The 19,812-nt window shown below is 43.7% G+C and overlaps 1 protein-coding gene across 2 annotated transcripts in view; it reads right to left on the reverse strand.

Annotated features, from left to right (window-relative positions):
- Window positions 1–19,812, reverse strand: part of TMEM178B (transmembrane protein 178B) — a 412,460-nt gene that overhangs the window by 92,326 nt on the left and 300,322 nt on the right. The window lies entirely within an intron of this gene.

Here is a 19,812-nt window from a genome sequence, read left to right on the forward strand (position 1 = left end):
AAATGATTAAACTCCAAAATACAAGAACTTCATCTAATAAAGTGATAGAGAGGTAGCTCCATGGAGAACAAAAGTAGCATGTTATTTATTCACTGGAGAGCCAAGTTCCTGAGAGTGGATTTTAATATTTTTACCTTCTCCCATACTTCAGAGTCCATAGTGACGCTTCCTAAGGCTCACTTGACTTCACACTCCAGGATGTCTGGCTCTAGGTGAGTGATCACACCATCATGGTTATTTGGGTCATTAAGACTTTTCTGTGCACTTTGCCAACAAAGGTCTATATAGTCAAAGCTATGGTTTTTCCAATAGTTCATGTATGGATGTGAGAGTTAGACCATAAAGAAGGCTGAGTGCCAAAGAATTGATGTTTTCAAACTCTGGTGCTAGAAAAGATGCTTGAGATTCCCTTGGGGAACAAGGAGATCAAACCAGTCAATCCTAAAAGAAATCAACCCTGAATATTCATTGGAAGGACTGATGCTGAAGCTGAAGCTCCAATACTCTGGCCACCTGAGGAAAAAGCCAACTCATTGGAAAAGACCCTGATGCTGGGAAAGATTGAGGGCAGGAGGAGAAGAGGGTGACAGAGGATGAGATGGTTGGATGGCATCACTGATTCAATGGACATGAGTTTGAGCAAACTCTGGGAGATAGTGAAGGACAGGGAAGCCTAGTGTGTTGCAGTCCATGGGGTTGCAAACAGTCAGACACGACTGAGCATCTCAACAGAAACAACAATATTTCAGAGTCCAGGGAATGGTGCTAAAGTTTCTGCAAAGTTCCCAAATGACCCTTTGCAGCAGAATCCCACCAATAAGGAAATAAGATTTTTAATCAAGTCATCACCCAGGAGAGAAAGGAATTGAAGACACAGAGAGAACTAATTATATCCATGACAACTCAAAACCTAGAAGAGGGGAGCAATATTTCAAAACCCCTTCAGCCCCTCAAAACCCCTGCCCAACTCTTTTAGAGGCCACCTGCCCTTGAGGCCCAAGGTGGTCCTTATGAGTGTGATGAATGGATGCTGGAAGGGAGAGGAATGTAAGAAGTCCACAGACTCAAGTAAAATCTTGTCATCACCAGGTAATGAGTTCAGGAGGAATCTTAAGAAGAAGAGTCTGATCTCTTTGTAAAATAACAAACTCAGGAGTCGGAAGATTTTTTTTGGTTTTGCTTTTGTTTTGTGTTTGCCTTAAGCAGATGATGGGGTAGAAGGAAGGGGCTCTCTTCTATTTGGTCAGAGAGTTGTACGTGGAGATAGGAATGGGGCTGAGAAGCTGATAACATTTGTTCCTAGACTCACCTAGGTTAGGGATAATTAAGACCAATGGGTGGCCAGGGAATAAGATTAGAAGTTCTAATGATATAAGCAGGATTTATGCCTTGATATATGGCTGAAAATAAGCAAGACAGACAGGGCTGGATAACAATGTGGGGTTGATCTCATAACAGAAAGGATTATTTGAAACACTGTTCTCTAACAGTTCAGTAAGCACTAATGGTAGGCTTTTGGAACTTAGAAGTCTTTTTTCCCCTACTTACTATAAGGTATGAGTTACAAATAGAGTTCAAGATTCTATGTAATGGGTTTCTAATTTTTTAAATGTAAATCTTTATATTAAAAGTACACATGGCTGGATTGAGTTGAATATCTCTGCTAATGCCAAAGTTTGATAATACAAATTCAGTCCGCCTTCAAGGATGCTCCTAGAAAGATCACTGGATGGTAGGGACCATAATGATGCACACAGATCTCCAGGGATCTGGTTTGGCACTAAGGGCTGGTCTTGTAACAGATTCTTCTATTTCAGTGATGGACATGTTGCATGTGCTAAAAAAATGGAATAACTAATGACACTGAAATGTCAGAAACAGGGTCATGAGATTTATATTGAAAAACATGAAAAGAATGGAAAGGAATCTCTTTTGCTGGAACAAAAACTGGGAGACATTTTTGAAGACATATAAATTTGTCAGGACAGTCAACTGGATTAAAGAATGATTTGGGTTTAATTTTGAATTCAGGGATTCATAACAGAAGAAGGTTGGTTTATCCAAAAACAAAGAAATGGGGAAAAAATAATGGTAGTGTCAGCATGCTCCATAAGGGACAATAAGTAGACTAATTTCATATGACAGATTTTCACACTACTTAAAACACTAAAACTACTGAGATCTCAAGTAAACCTGACCTACAGAAAGTGGTGAGAAGATATTTCAAAACATATAAGCATACAACTCAATAGAAAATAAACATAACCCAATTAAAAAATGGGCAAAGGACCTAAATAGACATTTTTCCAAAGAAGACATACAAAGGGCAGTTAACATGAAAGGGTGCACAACATCACTAGTCATCAGAGAAATGCAAATCAGAGACACAATGCGATATCACCTCACAACTGTTAGGATGTCTGTTATCAAAAAGATAAAGATAACAAATGCTGATGAGGATCTGTGGGTGGAAAGATAAATTCATGCAGCCACTATGGAGAACAGTGTGGAGAGTCCTCAAGAAATTCAAAAAAGAACTATCGTGTGATCTAGCAATTGCATTCTTGAAAACATCTCCAAAGAAAATGGAAACACTATGTCAAAGAAATATCTATATTCACCTAAGTGTCCAATGATGGGTAAATGAGTAAAGAAATAATACACATGCTGCTGCTGCTGCTAAGTCGCTTCAGTTGTGTCCGACTCTGTGCGACCCCATAGATGGCAGCCCACCAGGCCCCTCTGTCCCTGGGATTCTCCAAGCAAGAACACTGTAGTGGGTTGCCATTTCCTTCTCCAATGCATGAAAGTGAAAAGTGAAAGGGAAGTTGCTCAGTCGTGTCCTACTCTTAGCGACCCCATGGACTGCAGCCCACCAGGCTCCTCCATCCATGGGATTTTCCAGGCAAGAGTACTGGAGTGGGGTGCCATTGCCTTCTCCCTTAAAAAGAAGGAAGCTTGGCATTTGCAATAACATGGATGAACCTTAAGGATATTAAGCTAAGTGAAATAAGCCATGTAACACGTGGCATCACTTATAGAAAACAAGATATTCACAAATTGGTGGGGGAAATTGTCAGAGGTTAGTAAAAGGGTACACACTTTCAGTTATAAGCTGAATAATGCCTGAGAATCTAATGAACATCATGGTGACTCAAGTTGATAACACTATCATATAACGGAAATTTGCCAAGAGATTAGAACTTAAACATTCACACATACAAAACAGGTAAATACGTGAGGTGACAGATATGTTAATTAACTCTATGGAGGGAATTCCTTTCACAACATATATGTATTACCATCTTGTACACTTTAAATATCTTACAATTTTATTTGTCAATTCTATCTCAGTAAAGCTGAGGGAAATTACCACCACCACCAACAAAAAAACAACAACAGAGAAACAAAACACCACCCCACACATACAGGAAGATGAGTAACGCTACCAGTGAACAGTGTCCTCCACATATTAAAAATATAAGCCATTCCACTTGGGATGGACACACTCTCTATTTAAAATGGATAAACAACAAATAGCACATGGAACTCTGCTCAGTGTTACGTAACAACATGGATGGGAGGGGAGTTGGGGAGAGAATGGATAGGCCACCGAGTCCCTTCCCTGTTCACCTAAAACCATCACAACATTGTCTGTTAATTGGCTACGCTGCTGCTTCATCATTTCAGTCACGTCCGACTCTGTGTGACTGTGGCCCGCCCACCAGACTCCTCTGTCCACGGAATTCTCCAGGCAAGAGCACTGGAGTGGGTTGCCATGACCTCCTCCAGGGGATCTTCCCAACCCAAGGATCGAACCCGTGTCTCCTGCATTGCAGGCAGATTCTTTACCACTGAGCCACCAGGGAAGCCCTAATTAGCTATACCTCTATAGCAAATAAAAGTTAAATAAAAATAAATAAAAGCCATTCCAAGAGCAACGGTTCAATACCAGTGTGAAGTCCAGCCAAGTGAGGGCATCAGCAGTAAGGAAGGAATCAAGGCTGGACTGCAGCCTCCTATCACGGCCAAGCAATGACATGAGCTTGGGGCAGAAAGGTGAGTTTCCCAAGCTCCCAAGTTTCTAAAGAGAATGGGGCTGGGAAGACAGGACCATGATGATAAAGGTGCCAGAACGTAGGGAAGGTAAGTAAGGGGGCTTCTGTGCATTCCCACTGGCAGATCTTGCTGGAATTTCTGCATTTCCCAGGAGACTTTTCCTCTGAGGCACAGAGGAGCTCACTACTTTGCTGAATTTTGAACTGTGTGCATCGTAAAGTTTGTTGGTGGGGCTGAGTCTGTTAGCTTAGTGAGAAAGGCTAGTCTGCTACCTGGCATTCCCAAATCAATGTATTAGTGCTGTTTTCCCTTTTTGTTACACAGGCATTAACACTCATACAGTGATTATTTTTTAAAAGTGCCTTTGTTGTGGAGAAAAAAAAAACTTTAATAAAGTAAGCCATTGGCAAATGCTGGTAACAGGTGAGATCGATGAGGAGAGATCTCAGCAAGTGGTATTTTGTATAAAATAAAAAGTGGAATGTTAAATTTGGCAGATCAGGCACATGAAGCAAATTCACTTACAGGACCAGGGAAACCAGAAAACAGAATTTATGCGTGTTCCAGCCAGCACAAAAGCTGTAATATATGGGGGGATTTGTAATAATGTAGTAATATTCAAAAATTGGTAGTTTCTCAAATATCTTGAGACCCATCTCTTAAGAATCCCACCAGATTGTCAGTTTCAGGAGGGCAGACATTCTCTGGTTCTTCCTAGAATCCCAATGCCTAGGATGGTGCCTGGTGTACAGGAGTTTGAAAGGCAGCAGCAAAGGCACGCAGTGCCTTGCGGTTCATAATGAAGGATTTGGATATCGACCTAAGTGAACAGGAAGACTTCAGACATTTTTACATGAGGAAGTGATATGATTTCAGTTTTAAATGTCACTCTAGCTGCTACGCAGAGAACAGATGATAAAAAAAGCATTGGTAGGAAGTAGACCAGGTGTCCCTATGGAGAGGGCTATTGGAATATATCAAACAAAGGATCATGGTGGCCTGAATTTGGGGGGTTGACAATTGGTTCAAGATAAACTGGAGATTAGAGTCAACAGATTTCTGGTGGATGGGATATGGGATTGGGGAGAGAGGAATCAAGCACAATTTGAGCAAATTTGGTAGATGCTGGTGCCATTATTGAGATGGGCATGACAGAGGAAGGGACTGGTTTAGGCGAGGAGAATTCAACTCTTTTGGGGCACGTGAAGTTTGAGAAAAGTCTTAGACATTGTGTGGAGATGCCAATTAGACATCAATTAGATAGCAGGGGGTATCTGATCCTCAAACTCAGGGAAAGAGGGCTGGAGATTTAAATCTAGGATGAATAAATGAATGCTGGAGACCTACTCTCTGTATTAAAAGTGGAAAAGGTTCTAGCCAAGACAGAATAGAAGAGTATAAATGCATTCAGTTCCTCTCAGTTACAAGAGAAAATGTATTATTTCTGTGGGCAAAAAAGAGGGGACTGAATTGTCAATGTCCTAAGACATGAAAGCCCCTCACACACATTTTTTCCAATGTAGGGAATGTTTGCTACTAAGGCCCTCATTTTCTAGATTCACTTAAATATATTTGAGACCCATATGTCTTTAATAAGGCAAGGTTTGAGGGATATATGGAAAGAAGTATGGGAATATTTAGAAATAGCCTTTTAAAATAATAATTTATAGACAGAAATATTTGAAGCTCAGGAAAGAAAAGAAAGAAATATGAAAAATGAAAGTTGCTCCTTCTTGGGAAGGAAAAATTTCACACAGCACTTAGTTCTCTGACAAACCAAGTGTGGCCCAGGAAAATCAAATGAAAATTACCTCCCCAACAACTTCAGGGAAAGAATCTACATCGCTATTCAGAATTTGTTGCTATTGTTCAATCGCTCAGTCACGTCCAGCTCTTTGTAACTTCATGAAGGTAGCCCGCCAGGCTCCTCTGTCCATGGGATTTCCCAGGCAAGAATACTGGAATAGATTGCCATTTCCTTCTTCAGGGGATCTTCCTGACTCAGGGATTGGATCTGCATCTCCTGCATTGGCAGGTGGGTTCTTTACCACTGAGCCACCAGGGAAGCCCTCCTATTCAGAATGGAGGGCTGGAATTGTCTTTTATGTGGATTAAGGATCTAGAAGAATTTAAGAGGTGTGAACAAGGCCACAGAGGAAAATCAGGAGAAGCCACATACAAGACTCTGATGGGGTGCAGTGGGCATGCCAGGGCACATCACTGAATTACATGAAAAGATCACAGCCACGTGGATGCTACCCTTGCCTTGACTTCTGGGGTCCAGAACACTTCTGTTCACCTTACCTCATTCGCTGTACTATTATGAGAAAGTGAAGCAAGCATACAAAAGAAATAATGCTGTGCACACAGGTAAGGTGTGGACCATATTGTGCTACATGGGATAAGAGTAAGGAGACAGTGATGCACCTGTCACTGGGGTCTCAGCATCCACAGTATTAGCCTCTGAAATACTCAGTTACAGGTCTGATTCCTTCTAGGTAAGTATCTGAGTCCAGAATTTTCAGACAGACAGGAAGGTATAAGTCTCTTTTCAGAGATGATATCCTGCCTCTAAAATACAATGAGATTAGCACACTGAGACAACTTCACTTACAATGCAATGATTGAATATAGCTGCAGATGATTACAATTTATGTGAATAATTATCTTAGGGAGCAGAATGATAAATGCTATCAATTAATATTTGCTTGTAGAAGGGCACAGAATCCTTCCCTAAATAAACATACACACGTGCACACATGACAGCAAAAACAAATAGCTGGATTTTTTACTAGAAGCAATGGGCATATATGAATAGGACATTTGGTAAATACATATTCCAGGTAGGAAGGTGAAAACACTAGCAACCTACAAAATTTTGCTATGAAACCCACCAAGTTTATAAACGACAAAGAAAAGAGTGTGGAGTATCATTTTCTAAAGGGGTAGAAAGGTTCCTACAATCGAGTATCAGGAAAGTGAAGTCTCTGCTTCAACTTCCTTAGAAAGGCCTTTCTCTCTCTCTCTCTCTCTCACACACACACACACACACACACACAAGAATATAATTGGGATATTCAGTTATTCCAAGTGTTTTGCTATCAATCCAAAACATTCAGATACTTTGTATGCCCAGATTTTTATGCACAGCCAACAGATATTGACATAATTCACTTTCTGATGTCCCACCTCACTAACCATGACAGAACTATGATCAATTTCAGGCTGTTGGGGTGACCAACACAAATGTATGAAGACTTTAATCAGTTTCCAAAATATACATCTAGGCCTAAAAATTTTGTCACTGAAATATGTATTTTTTAAAATGCAACTAAATTTGTTTTCAAATTTACATTTATGGGTAGGGGGCAGAGTGCTAAGTAACTTCTTAGTCTATACCTAGAGTAGTAAGAATTCATGGGTAGAAAAAGATTGTTGCTCTTGTTGTCTAGTTGTTAAGTTGTGTCTGACTCTTTGCAACCCCATGGAATGTAGCCCACCAGGCTCCTCTGTCCATGGGATTCTCCAGGCAGGAATACTGGAGTGGGTTGCCATTTCCTTCTCCAGGGGATCTTCCCCACCCAGGGATTGAATCCGCATCTCCTGTATTGGCAGGCTCTTTACCACTGAGTCACTAGGGAAGCCTCAGAAAAAGATAGCCAATGTAAAATTCTGTACATATATATCCTTTTCCAACTTCTCCAAAGGTAAAAGAATTTTCAGGTAGAAACATAATATACCTAGACAATCTCCCAATTTGATTAAAAAAAAGAAAAAACTCCCAAGAACATATTCACTGTTAGCCTGAACTGAAACCTTCATTTCTTATAGTGACACTCATAATCAAGAAGGTGTACAAATTTCCAGTTATAAGAAATGTACAGCAGAATGTACATTATGGCTTAAAGCTCAATGTACAATGGCTTAAATGTACAATGTACAATGGCTTAAAGCTCAACATTCAGAAAAAAAAGATCATGGCATCCGGTCACATCACTTCATGGCAAATAGATGGAGAAACAGTGGAAATGGTGGCAAACTTTATTTTTGGGGGCTCCAAAATCACTGCAGATGGTGACTACAGCCATAAAATTAAAAGACACTTGCTCCTTGGAAGAAAAGTTATGACCAACCTAGACAGCATATTAAAAAGCAGAGACATTACTTTGCCAACAAAGGTCCGTCTAGTTAAGGCTATGGTTTTTCCAGTAATCATGTATGGATGTGAGAGTTGGACTATAAAGAAAGCTGAGCACCGAAGAATTGATGCTTTTGAACTGTGGTGTTGGAGAAGACTCTTGAGAGCCCTTTGGACTGCAAGGAGATCCAACCAGTCCATCCTAAAAGAAATCAGTCCTGAATTTTCATTGGAAGGACTGATGTTGAAGCTGAAACTCCAATACTTTGGCCACCTGATGTGAAGAACTGACTCACTGGAAAAGACCCTGATGCTGGGAAAGATTGAGGGCAGGAGGAGAAGGGGACTACAGAGGATGACATGGTTGGATGGCATCACCAACTCAATGGACATGAGTTTGAGTAGACTCCGGGAGTTGGTGAGGGACAGGGAGGCCTGGCGTGCTGCGATTCATGGGGTCACAAAGAGTCGGACACAACTGAGCAACTGAACTGAACCCTCTGATCATTTGAAGCCCAGATTTTTTTCAAGTTGAGTGTGAGAAGAGGTTGGCCAAATGTGGAGGAGCAGTGCTGACCAAGGGACACTATCTTTGCCCCTGAGGATCACTTTCCCTTAGGGTTCCCACATTTCATTACCAGTTCCACTCATGCCACGCCCCTAGTGTGTGTTATTATCTGACAATGCTCTTTCAAAAGGGGACAACAATAAGCGCCCTGTAGCACAGTTAAAGTTAATCGGTGCCCTCTGTTATTTGGCGGTGGGGGCGGGGTGGGGGTGAATGGGGGAAGGCGGGGGTCAACACAGAGAAGCATTTTGTGAAAATCAAAAACATGTGAGCTGAGCTCAGGGACTCACTTCCAGAGGATAGAGTATTCACTTTTTAAATTTACTTTTAAGAAAAGTAAGAAACAGTGGCAAGACCAAGTGATCAAGGTTAACGTCACCAGTGATAAGCTATGTTGATGGCAGGCAGCCCCTCATATAATACAGACTCTAAGGCAGGCACCTTATCTCTGTGGAATCTTTCCCCTGAAGCCCATGACCCTGGTCTAACTATTGGAAACATATCAGACAAAACCAGAATGAGGGACGTGGTACAAAACACCTGAGCAATATTCTTCAAAACTGTCCAAGTCATGAAAAGCAAGGAAAAACTGGCCCAGACCAGAAGAGAGGAAACAGACATGATGACTAAATGCAATGTGCTTCCTGGACCACAAAAGTGCTTTGGTGGAAGAAATGGTAAAATCTGAATCTCGTCTGGAGTTTAGTTAATACAATGTACCACTGCCCACTTCTTAGTTTTGACAAACCAACCACAGTCATATATGATGATGACAGTAGGGGAAACGAGAAAGGATATACAGGAATGCTCAGTACTGTCTTTGTAATTCTTCTCTAAATCTAAATCTACTCCAAAATAAAAAATTTAAAATACATTTGCGTTCCAAAAGAATCAACAGATCTTAACACAGAATGAAATCTTAATTTCTTTTTGATACGTTTTATTTATGGTGATCTCTTAAAATAGCAAAAACAGCCTTCCATGCATTATAGAAAATTACAAAATATGTACAAGTAAAAACTAAAAATCAAAATATCACACATGGAGTATTCTCTTTCTGACTCTCATTCCAATATATATGTGTACATCACGTCTATAGTTAACAGTGTGAGATTTTTGCAGTTCATGTTGTCCTGAAGCTTATTGTTTTTTCAGCCAATGATTTCTTCTTTTTCATTTCAGTAAGTTTTTGTTAACAACTAATACTTTCTACCATATTCAAATTTCCTCCTAAATTTTCTTACAACTTCTTTCTTCAAACCAGACCAGATAATCCAATCTAGGATGACAACATCTGATTGCTGTGTCCTTTAAATATTTTTAAACTTGGTAAGTTTCCCCGATAGACTCATACTAGGCCAGTGGTCCTACAGAATGTCTCAGCCTCTGGACTTGTGTAATTACTTCCTTCTGCTGACGCTTAACTTGTTCCTCTATCCCCTGGATTTCCTAGAAACTGACATTTCTATCTCAGGCTTCATGGGTTAATGTTAAATTCATTTTTCTAGAAAACACTGTGAGTGATATGTAGTGGTGTTCAATTACATCAAAAGACACCAAACATCAGGCTGTTACACCGTTAGTGCTGTTATGACTGGTCACCAGATGAAGGTGGTGATCATCTTTTCCTTATATTATACAATTATGCTTTCCTCTTGAGGTCAGAAAGTAATCCATGGGTCAGTGTAATTTTGGCAGTATACAAAATATCCTTTTCCCTAATAGCTACCTATCCAGTGATTTTCATACTAATTAATGACACTTGCCTAAATCAATAATTTTATTGGGATTCACAAAATTATTTTTAAGATTCTTTCTTCTTCTTTTTGGCTGGCTTTCTCTTCGAAAGTGTAACATTCCCTAATCATCTGGGTCTATATGGTTACCCTTAAATACAGTTCCTGCAGAAAAGACAGGAGAAATGCTGGCGGAAGCATTTAAAAGGTTTTACCAAGCATTAAGGAAGTACAAGAGGAGATAAAGGCTGAGAGTATTACAAATATAAAATAGAAGATGCTTCGGCTGACAGAGATTAAAGGTCCAGAGGACTGGCACAATTTCAAGGTGATCCTGCCTTTGTCCCTGGGCTGTCAGCTCCTGGCTACTTCCTCATGGCTGCTCCCATCTGACCTCCTCTAGGCTTGAAGCCTAGAGATATGTCTCCTTCTGTGGCTCACCTGAGGCTTGGCCTCTCTGTTTTATGTCTAAGAATCTGCTCTCTTCCCCAAGAACGATCTCTCCCTGTGAGACCACCTCCTACCTCCTAATTAGTATGGCAGCCTATATTAAATTCTACCAGACTCATCACCATATCTAAATAAACTACAATAACCATGGATTCCTAAATATACTCCAAGAACCACAGCCTCCAACGACCAAGAATTATACCTAGTAACAGGAGGTTCATTTACTGTGGCTTCCTTAAGAGAAACTAGCAGACAGACCCCTGGAATCAGATTCTTTCCCCCGGAACAGAACTATTACCTACTGCAATAAGATATAGGATGCAGTACAGTCTGCTTCTAACATAGAGGTTAGTCCTGTCGGCTAAAATCAGCATCACCAAAGGTTTCTACTGTATTTTTAACTCCTTGTCTTTTTCATTTAAAAATAAGAGTTTGACTTTGACAACCTCTATGCAGGTACAATCAAGACGGATGTAATGGACGGATTTACTTTTTGCAATTCACATGACACATCACAATGACCCTGAAATGACGGGGCCGGGGGTTTCTGGCTGCAAGCAGTTGCAAATATGGGCCACACCAAGACCCTTCCATCCTGTCTGAATCCATCAAGGTTATACACTCACAGGCATAATTTACTCATGTTAATTATTAAAATCACAAAGAGATGGAATAACATTTAAATGGCAGAAAGGAGCAAGTGAAAGCAAACAGTAATTCTCATCACCCAATATATAAAGTGGGGTGGTGACCTGTCCATCAAATATGCAGAATCCAGAAGGGGAAGCATCTGCTGGTATCCAAGGAGACATTAAATTATGAAAAAGAAACATATGGAAATAGCAAGACAAATTCTCAAAACCCAGACCTGGGACGTGGGGACATGTATCTGAAGACACATACAAAGCGACTACTGGGGAGGATGCAGAGGTGTGAGGCACCCTGGGACTGTTTCAGGGCAGCCGGTACCCTGTCCCAGGCATACATGGAATCTTCAGCGTGGACAGTCTCCGATAATGATCTAGTCTATCAGATTAAATTTTCGCAAATTCAGTTCAAATTCCAGAGATGTACATACGTAGTCACTCAGAGAAAATGGCCCGGAAGAGTAAACGCCTGAGTGAAATCAAGTGACAGGTTGCCAGGGAGGGCAAGGAGGTCCAGGGATTGTCACGTGAGCCGACACGTCCAAGAGCACTTTGAACGTGGAGGTCGCCCAGGTGGGAGGGACTCTTCCACTAGAGGCACGTGAGGGTTTCTGAGCTGCACTATGGGAGTCATTCTACGACCCCCCGTCAGCCCACCCCCTCCCTGGAACGCTGATTCTGTCTCACCCACCTGAGTGCTCCTCTCTCCACTACGATGCACACAGCAAAGAAGGTGCAAGGAGACTGCACTGGAGAGACGTCAGGAGTCCTGTCTGCAAGTGCAGACCGGCATCTCTGAGGCTGTAAAGGTAATCATCTTAAATAGCGGTTAGCCACTTAGGGCCACCAGGGATGACGCTAAGAGATGTGATGATGCACCCCTCTTAGAGTCATGTGCATGCTAAGTCGCTTTAGTCATATCCAACTCTTTGTGACTCCATGGACCATAGCCCACCAGGCTCCTCTGTCCATGGGATTCTCCAGGCAAGAATACTGGAGTAGGTTGCCATTTTCTCCTCCAGGGGATCTTCCCAACCCAGGGATCGAACTTGAGTCTCTTTCATCTCCTGCATTGGCAGGCAGGTTCTTTACCACTAGCACCACCCGGGAAGCCCCCTTTGACCCACAGAAGTCCACAGAAATCCCATTTAAATGCTGCTTTTCAGTCAAGAATTGTGGATTAAGCACCATTTTTAACACTGTGAGGCCGTGATGGAAGTACCGCTCCTGAGTGTTCACAGTCCTGGGCTTCCCCTCAAAAACACTAGAAAGGAGCGAAGCTCACCATAGGGACCCTGCTCCAGGCTTCCCATGAGCTGTGGTGTGGACCTGAGCTGTTCCTCATAGCCACTCAATAAGGAATAAAATGGGAGGAGGGCGGGTCCTTTACACATCACAGCTGTTTTCTTTCCTGTGTTCAAGTCCCCCCATAGAGGTGGGTTTATGCATAACTACATGTTGGCCCATGGGAGGAATTCAGTAGCACAGCTGGAGGTTCCCAGTCTCCCTGCTGAGCAGAGGCGTCAATCCCCCATCTCTAGAGTCAGGTGGAAAACCGGAAGCAGTCTTGTGATGGACTGGGAGGTGTGCCACCCAGCTCACCTTCAGGACCAAGCCTGCATTTCCCCAACTTGTGGGGGTGCCAGGTGCTGAGAGCTCCCAGCTGGGTGCTCTCCTGGGGGTGACAGGAACAGCCATCTCGCTGGAGCTTCTGTCCCTTGCCCAGGGGCAGCCTGCATCCAATGGCCTTGGTCCCCCAGATCTCAGCTGGGACTTCTCCAAAGGGTCACCTAAGTTCTAGAGCACCTCACAAGTGGTGAAACCCCGATTAGAGTGAGTTGGGAGAGAGAGGAAGGAGAGGAAGAGGACAGGTCTTCTGAGCGTTGCTGCTAAAAGGAGAAAAGATATGGAGGACTCATCAACAGGAAGAAAATGGGGTCAAAAGATGTTTTTGTTTGTTTGGTTTTAACAACTGCCTTTGTTGCTATTCAGTCACTCAGTCATGCCTGACTCTTTGTGACCCCGTGGACTGTAGCACACAAGGCTTCCCTGTCCTTCACTATCTCTGGGACAAGGAAATGGCTACTCACTTCAGTGTTCTTGCCTAGAGAATTCCATGGACAGAGGAGACTGGCGGGCTACGGCCTATGAGGTTGCAAAGAGTCAGATATGACTAAGTGACTAACAACTTGCCTAATCATTTATTTTACTTTGGCCACACCATGTGACAGGTGGGATCTTAGTTCCCTGACTAGGGATTGAACCTGTGCCCCCTGTAGTGAAAGCACAGAGTCTTAACCATTGGACTTCCAGGGAAGCTCCAAGGAGACATTCTGAAAATGAGGAGAGTAACAGATACTTGTATGCTGCTGAGATGGATAGAAAAGAGAGAAAGAAAGATGAGAGAAGTAGAGACCTGGCAGGGCAATGTCATGAGGAGTCAAGAGGAGATGGGATCTAGTGGGTAGGGGGACAGGCTTTAGGAGGGAGGTGGGTGGGGGGACGTTGGTTGGGCAAATGGGCTGAGGTGGTTGCAGTCAGTGGACACTGTGTGTTCTGGTCCCATTGGCAAGACTACCTCTAATGTGGAGATGCACACCAGGCGTCACAGCCTTCAGACCTGGAGTGTTCTGGTCTCATGCACCCTGGTGGTCCAGTGGTTAAGACTTTGCCTTCCAGTTCAGGGGTGTGGGTTTGATTCCTGGTTGGGGAGCTAAGTTCCCATATGCCCTATAGCCAAAAAACCAAAACATTAAACAGAAGCAATACTGTAACAAATTCCATAAAGGCTGTAAAAATGGTCAACAATCTTTTAAAAAGTCTCTTATATATATATATATGGCTTCTCTAGTGGCTCAGAAGGTGAAGAATTCTCCTGCAATGCAGGAGACCCAGGTTTGATTCCTGGGTCAGAAAGATCCCCTGGAGAAGGAAATGGCAACCCACTCCAGTATTCTTGCCTGGAAAATTCCACGGACAGAGAACCCTGGTGGGCTACAGTCCATGGGGGTCACAAAGAGTCAGACATGACTGAGCGACTATCACTTTCCCACAATCAACTCCCGAGCAAATGTTTCTGAGCACAGTCTGAAACGCCTTGCCCTTCCTTCATCTCCAAATCTCATTCACCCTCCAAGACTCAGCATACCTTCTCTTTCCCGGAAATCCTCTACTATTTCAGCCTGAGCTAGTTTCTCCTTGTGCTGAAGGAACAAAAGGAACTTCCCATCCATTACCCACCCCAGGAGACCTTATCACATGCTATTTTCCGGTGAACACTTGCATTTACCAGTCTCCTTAACTGGATTAAAAGCTCCTTGAGGGCAGAGGTCACGTGCTATACCTTTCCATCCCATTTCTCGAAGTTTCAAAGTTGCTCACCTGGAACACAAGCCTGGTTTAGTCACATCCAGTTGCCCATACCTCTCCCAGCTTCTAGCATGGAGTCCAGATACATATCCGTCACTCTGCGGTATCACACTGTGAGCCAGTGGAAATCCTGGATCCTTGCTCCCTTTTCTTGGGGTCTCTCTCTTTTTTAATTGAAATATAGTTGACTTATTGATTCAATATTGTACTAGTTTTGCAATCGATGGGACTGACAAGGGCTTAATCTCCAAAATACACAAACAGTTCATACAACTCAATAACAACCACAAAAAACAAACAACCCCATCAAAAACTGGGCAGAAGAAGTTAATGGACATACAGATGACATACAGATGGCTAGCATGCATGTGAAAAGATGCTCAATAACACTAATTATTAGAGAAATGCACATCAAAACTACCATGTGATAACCACCTCACAGGGGTCAGAACAGCCAACCTCAAAAAAGTCTACAAATAACAAATACTAGACAGAGTGTATTTCTCTACAGATGGGGCTTCCCTGGTGGCTCAGATGGTAAAGAATCTGCCTGCAATGCAGGGGACCTGGGTTTGACCCCTGGTTTGGGAAGATCCCCTGGAGGAGGGCATGGCAACCCACTCCAATATTCTCGCCTGGAGAATTCTATGGACAGAGGAGCCTAGAGGGCTACAGTCCATGGGGTTGCAAAGAGTCGGACATGACTTGAGCGACTAAGCACATACAGAGAGAGTACGGAGAAAAGGGAACCATCCTACCTTGTTGGTGAGAACGTAAGGTGGTGCAGCTACTATGGAAAACTGCCTGAGCAGACGTAGAGAACCAACTTGTGGACCCAATGAGGGAAGGACAGGGTGGGATGAACTGAGCGCGTAGCACTGAAACATATACATTACCATATGCAAAACATAGCGAGTGGGCCGCTGCTGTGGAGCACAGGGAGCTCAGCTCTGTGTTCCGTGATGACCTAGAACAGTGGGATGGGGGTGGGGGTGGGGTGGTGCAAGAGGGAGGGGATATTTGTCTACTTATGGCTGATACACACTGTCATACGGCAGAAACCAACACAACACTGTAAAGCAATTATCCTCCAATTAAAAAAAAATTAAAAAAAAAAAGAAAACAGCGTGGAAGCTCCTCAGAATACTCAAAATAGTTACCATATGATCCAGCCATCCCATTCGCGGGCATACACCTGGACAAAACTATAATTCTTGGGCTTTCGTGGCCACCACTCTTGATATCCTAAGATGGGATCTTCCGTTTGAATGAACCTCTCTGCAAGTTTCCTCTTCTTTCTGCAGCCACTCCCATTCCTACTCCCTCTGTCTCTGAGGTTCAGTGATACACTGGGGGCTCCCTCAAAGCTCCATCTCATCCCAGAACCCCCTCCCTGGGGCAGACCTCTGGCTCATCCCTCAGGCCTGGGAGCAGAAAACCCACATGGAATCCACTGTTATTTGGGATGACTGACGTTTGGGCCTGCCTTGTGCTGGGAGGAAGAGGGAAATGGGGCGCTAGTGGTAAAGAACCCTCCTGCCAATGCGGGAGACTGAAGAGACACAGGTTCGATCCCTGGGTCAGGAAGATCCCCTGGAGGAGGGCATGGCCACCCACTTCCTGCGTGGAGAATCCCGTGGACAGAGGAACCTGGTGGGCTACAGGCCATGAGGTCGTAAAGAGTCAGACACGACTGAAGCGACTGAGCACAAGCTTTGGTCCGCCTGTGCTGGGAGAAAGAGAGACAAAAGGAATAGAAATTTGTTCTTTTTTTTTTTTTTTTTTGGCTTTTATATTGTTTTCTTTGTTTTTCTCCAAGCTTTATGAATCCTTGAGCCTGTTCAACCAGTAGTCTCCTTCTCCACTTGCTGGCATATTTTTATTTTATGGTTTATTTAAAAGTCCTGTGGAAAAAGCTGTTGTGGAATGAGGTAGGAAGTAATCCAGGCTCCAGGGGACAGATGGAGTGACCCACTGGGATTCTGCCATGTCTGTTCCCAAGAGAGAAAGTGGCAGAATGTATTTGTCTGAAGTGAATTTCCATAAACCTGGGCTTGGAGCCAGTCTGCAGAGGGCGAGCGCCGTTAGTAACACGAGTGGAAGCGCTTCCCTGCTCAGCATTCTAGTTCAGGGAGAGAGCAAAACACCTCCCTTTGAATTTTCCCTTTTGCTCAGACACACAAACAAGGAAGTAAACAGGAGGTCAGCCATTTTAAACAGCTGGAGAAGCCCAGAAACTGCAAGGAGTTGCTGCTATGAGAGAAGGTCGGTGCAGAGAGGCCAATAGGATTTCATCTTCTCTGTGGTGATCAAGTTACCCTCTGTCCCCTATACACACTCACATGCATGCACACACACGAGGAGATTGCTAGACAGTATCACTTTAAGAAACATCTTTCTTCATTGATTCAAGAAACAAATCCTGACTATCTACACCTTATGGGAAATAAGATCCAATGGGGATGAAAAGCCAAGTTGAGGCTAACGGGAGGTTTATCCTTTCCTAGAGCTTAGAAACCTCTTAGCGGGACCAGGCAGATGGGGTGGGGAGCAAGTGGGGTCTCCCCACATTATTCCTGGGATCAGCCCCATCTCCACATGGGGCCCATGGCCTTGGGGGGGGGGGGTCAGGGTTTCCCACCTCAAAGGAAATGAGGGTCCTCTCTGTCACTTAAACACTCACCCACGTTCCCTGACTTGAGGATTTTTCTTTGTTCAGACTCAGATGTAGGGGAACAAAGCATCAGCAGCCGGATCCCCTTGTGAGAGATTGAGACAGAGGAGAAGACGGTCACGTGGAGGGGGCTCAAGGATGCCTCCCACTCCGTAACTTTCTGCCATCTTCCACCATGTCTCAAGAGCTTTACCTACGTTCATACCCTTTTTACCTGTGGCATCGTTATGAAGATAACCAAATACCCGCCACCGGTTACGTAGAGTAATGTTCGGTGCATGGTCCATGAGGCAAACGCTGACATGAGAGACATGCAGACAAACGGAGGAAGTGGAAAACACCCGACAAGGGAGCAGGATTTCATCTTTAGCATCAAATTCTTGACGCCCTTTTAACAGTGTAAAATGTTTGCGGTATGAGGTTTCATTCAGAATAAAATCATAAGTTTGTAAGCCCAGTCCATTCACGTAAAAATTCAATGAGACACACACTTATGTACCCTTCATACACCTCACTATGTGTATATTCCAGCTCAAAAAAAGTTTCAAATGTGTAAAGATAGGATGACGCGGATCATTTTGCCTTGCTTTGTATTCTCCAACATTCCTCTTTTTCCAGAAGGATGATGGCCTCTGTCCCTACCTCTCAGCTGATACAGCCCATCCGGCCCTCACGTGTCCCTGCTCGCTGGACCCCTGGTCTTCAGATCTTTGAAAGCTCCAAGGTCTACCTGCCCTAAAGGCCTTTTCACTGATTGTTTCCTCATCCTGGAGGCCCGTGCCCTCTGCCCCTCACTCTTTTTCTCCCACAGCTTCCAACAGCTAAGCCCTTCAAATGTCCACTCAAGGACATTGCCTCACAGGAGACCCTTCTGTCCACCTCCTACCGTGTAGGTCAGGTGAGAGTCCAGGCTAGTGCTCAGCAGTAGCTGCACTTCCCTGGTGGCTCAGAGGGTAAAGCATCTGCCTGCAATGCAGGAAATCTGGGTTTGATCCCTGGGGTGGGAAGATCCCCTGGAGAAGGGAATGGCAACCCACTCTGGTACTCTTGCCTGGAAAATCTCCTGGATGGAGAAGCCTGGTGGGCTACAGTCCATTGGGTCACAAAGAGTCGGACACAACTGAGCAACCTCACTTCACTTCACTTCAGTGCTCAGCACAGCCTCTCATCACACTCCATTTCTTCATCTATCTGTGTCTTTTTTTAAAATGCTTTTTAAATTTTATTTTTAATTGGATGATAGTTACTTTACAATACTGTATTGGTTTCTGCCATACAACAACGTGAATCAGCCACAGGTAAACATATGTCCCTTCTCTCTTGAACCTCCCTCCCACTTCCTACCCCATCCCACCCCTCTAGGTTGTCACAAAGCACTGGGTGTGAGCTCCCTACGTCATATAGCAAATTCCCACTGACTATCTGTTTTACATATGGTAATGTATATGTTTCAGCACTATGCTCCCAATTCGTCCCATTCTCCTTCACCCACTGTGTCCTGACCACTAAGATCTTCTGGTTTTAAGAGATGGCTTTACCTGACACTAGACTCCTAGCACTCAACACAATGCCTGGCCCCTAACAGGAGCTCAAAAATGAATTGTTGGATGAATGAATGGAGAATCTTCTCATCCTTTTGTAAATAACTGGTTTATAAAAGAAGTTCAAATTTTCAAAGACATCACATGACAGAGTGTCTTCTCCCTTCTCTCTCCCATCCACAGGGCTGTGTTGGGGGTCCTGCTGTCCAGGGGCTGGAAGCCTTTGCTCGGCCCTCTTCCCCAGATGTGTGGCCTAGAATCACAGCAGCACAAACCAACTCACAAGCCAAAACCAACAGGGACATCAGGAAGCTGCTGTCCATGCAGGAGCAGCCTCACCTGCGAACTCCTGGGGATTCAATTCAGCATCAGTCACCATCTTTTGGGAGTAAGAGGATGGAACGGTTTTAAGGCTCATAAAACTGATTGTAAACTGTCATGGGAGAGTGACAGAGTGTATTATGGGCAACTGGAGGGGTCTCTAGAAGGAAAATGAGCTTCCCAGATGGCTCAGTGGATAAAGAGTCTGCCTGCAATGCAGGATCCTTGGGTCAGGAAGATCCCCTGGAGTAGGAAATAGCAACCCACTCCAGTATTCTTGCCTGGAGAATCTCTTGGACAGAGGAGCCT

This window comes from Bos indicus x Bos taurus, chromosome 4, assembly GCF_003369695.1.
Source record: "Bos indicus x Bos taurus breed Angus x Brahman F1 hybrid chromosome 4, Bos_hybrid_MaternalHap_v2.0, whole genome shotgun sequence".
Lineage (NCBI taxonomy): Eukaryota > Metazoa > Chordata > Mammalia > Artiodactyla > Bovidae > Bos > Bos indicus x Bos taurus.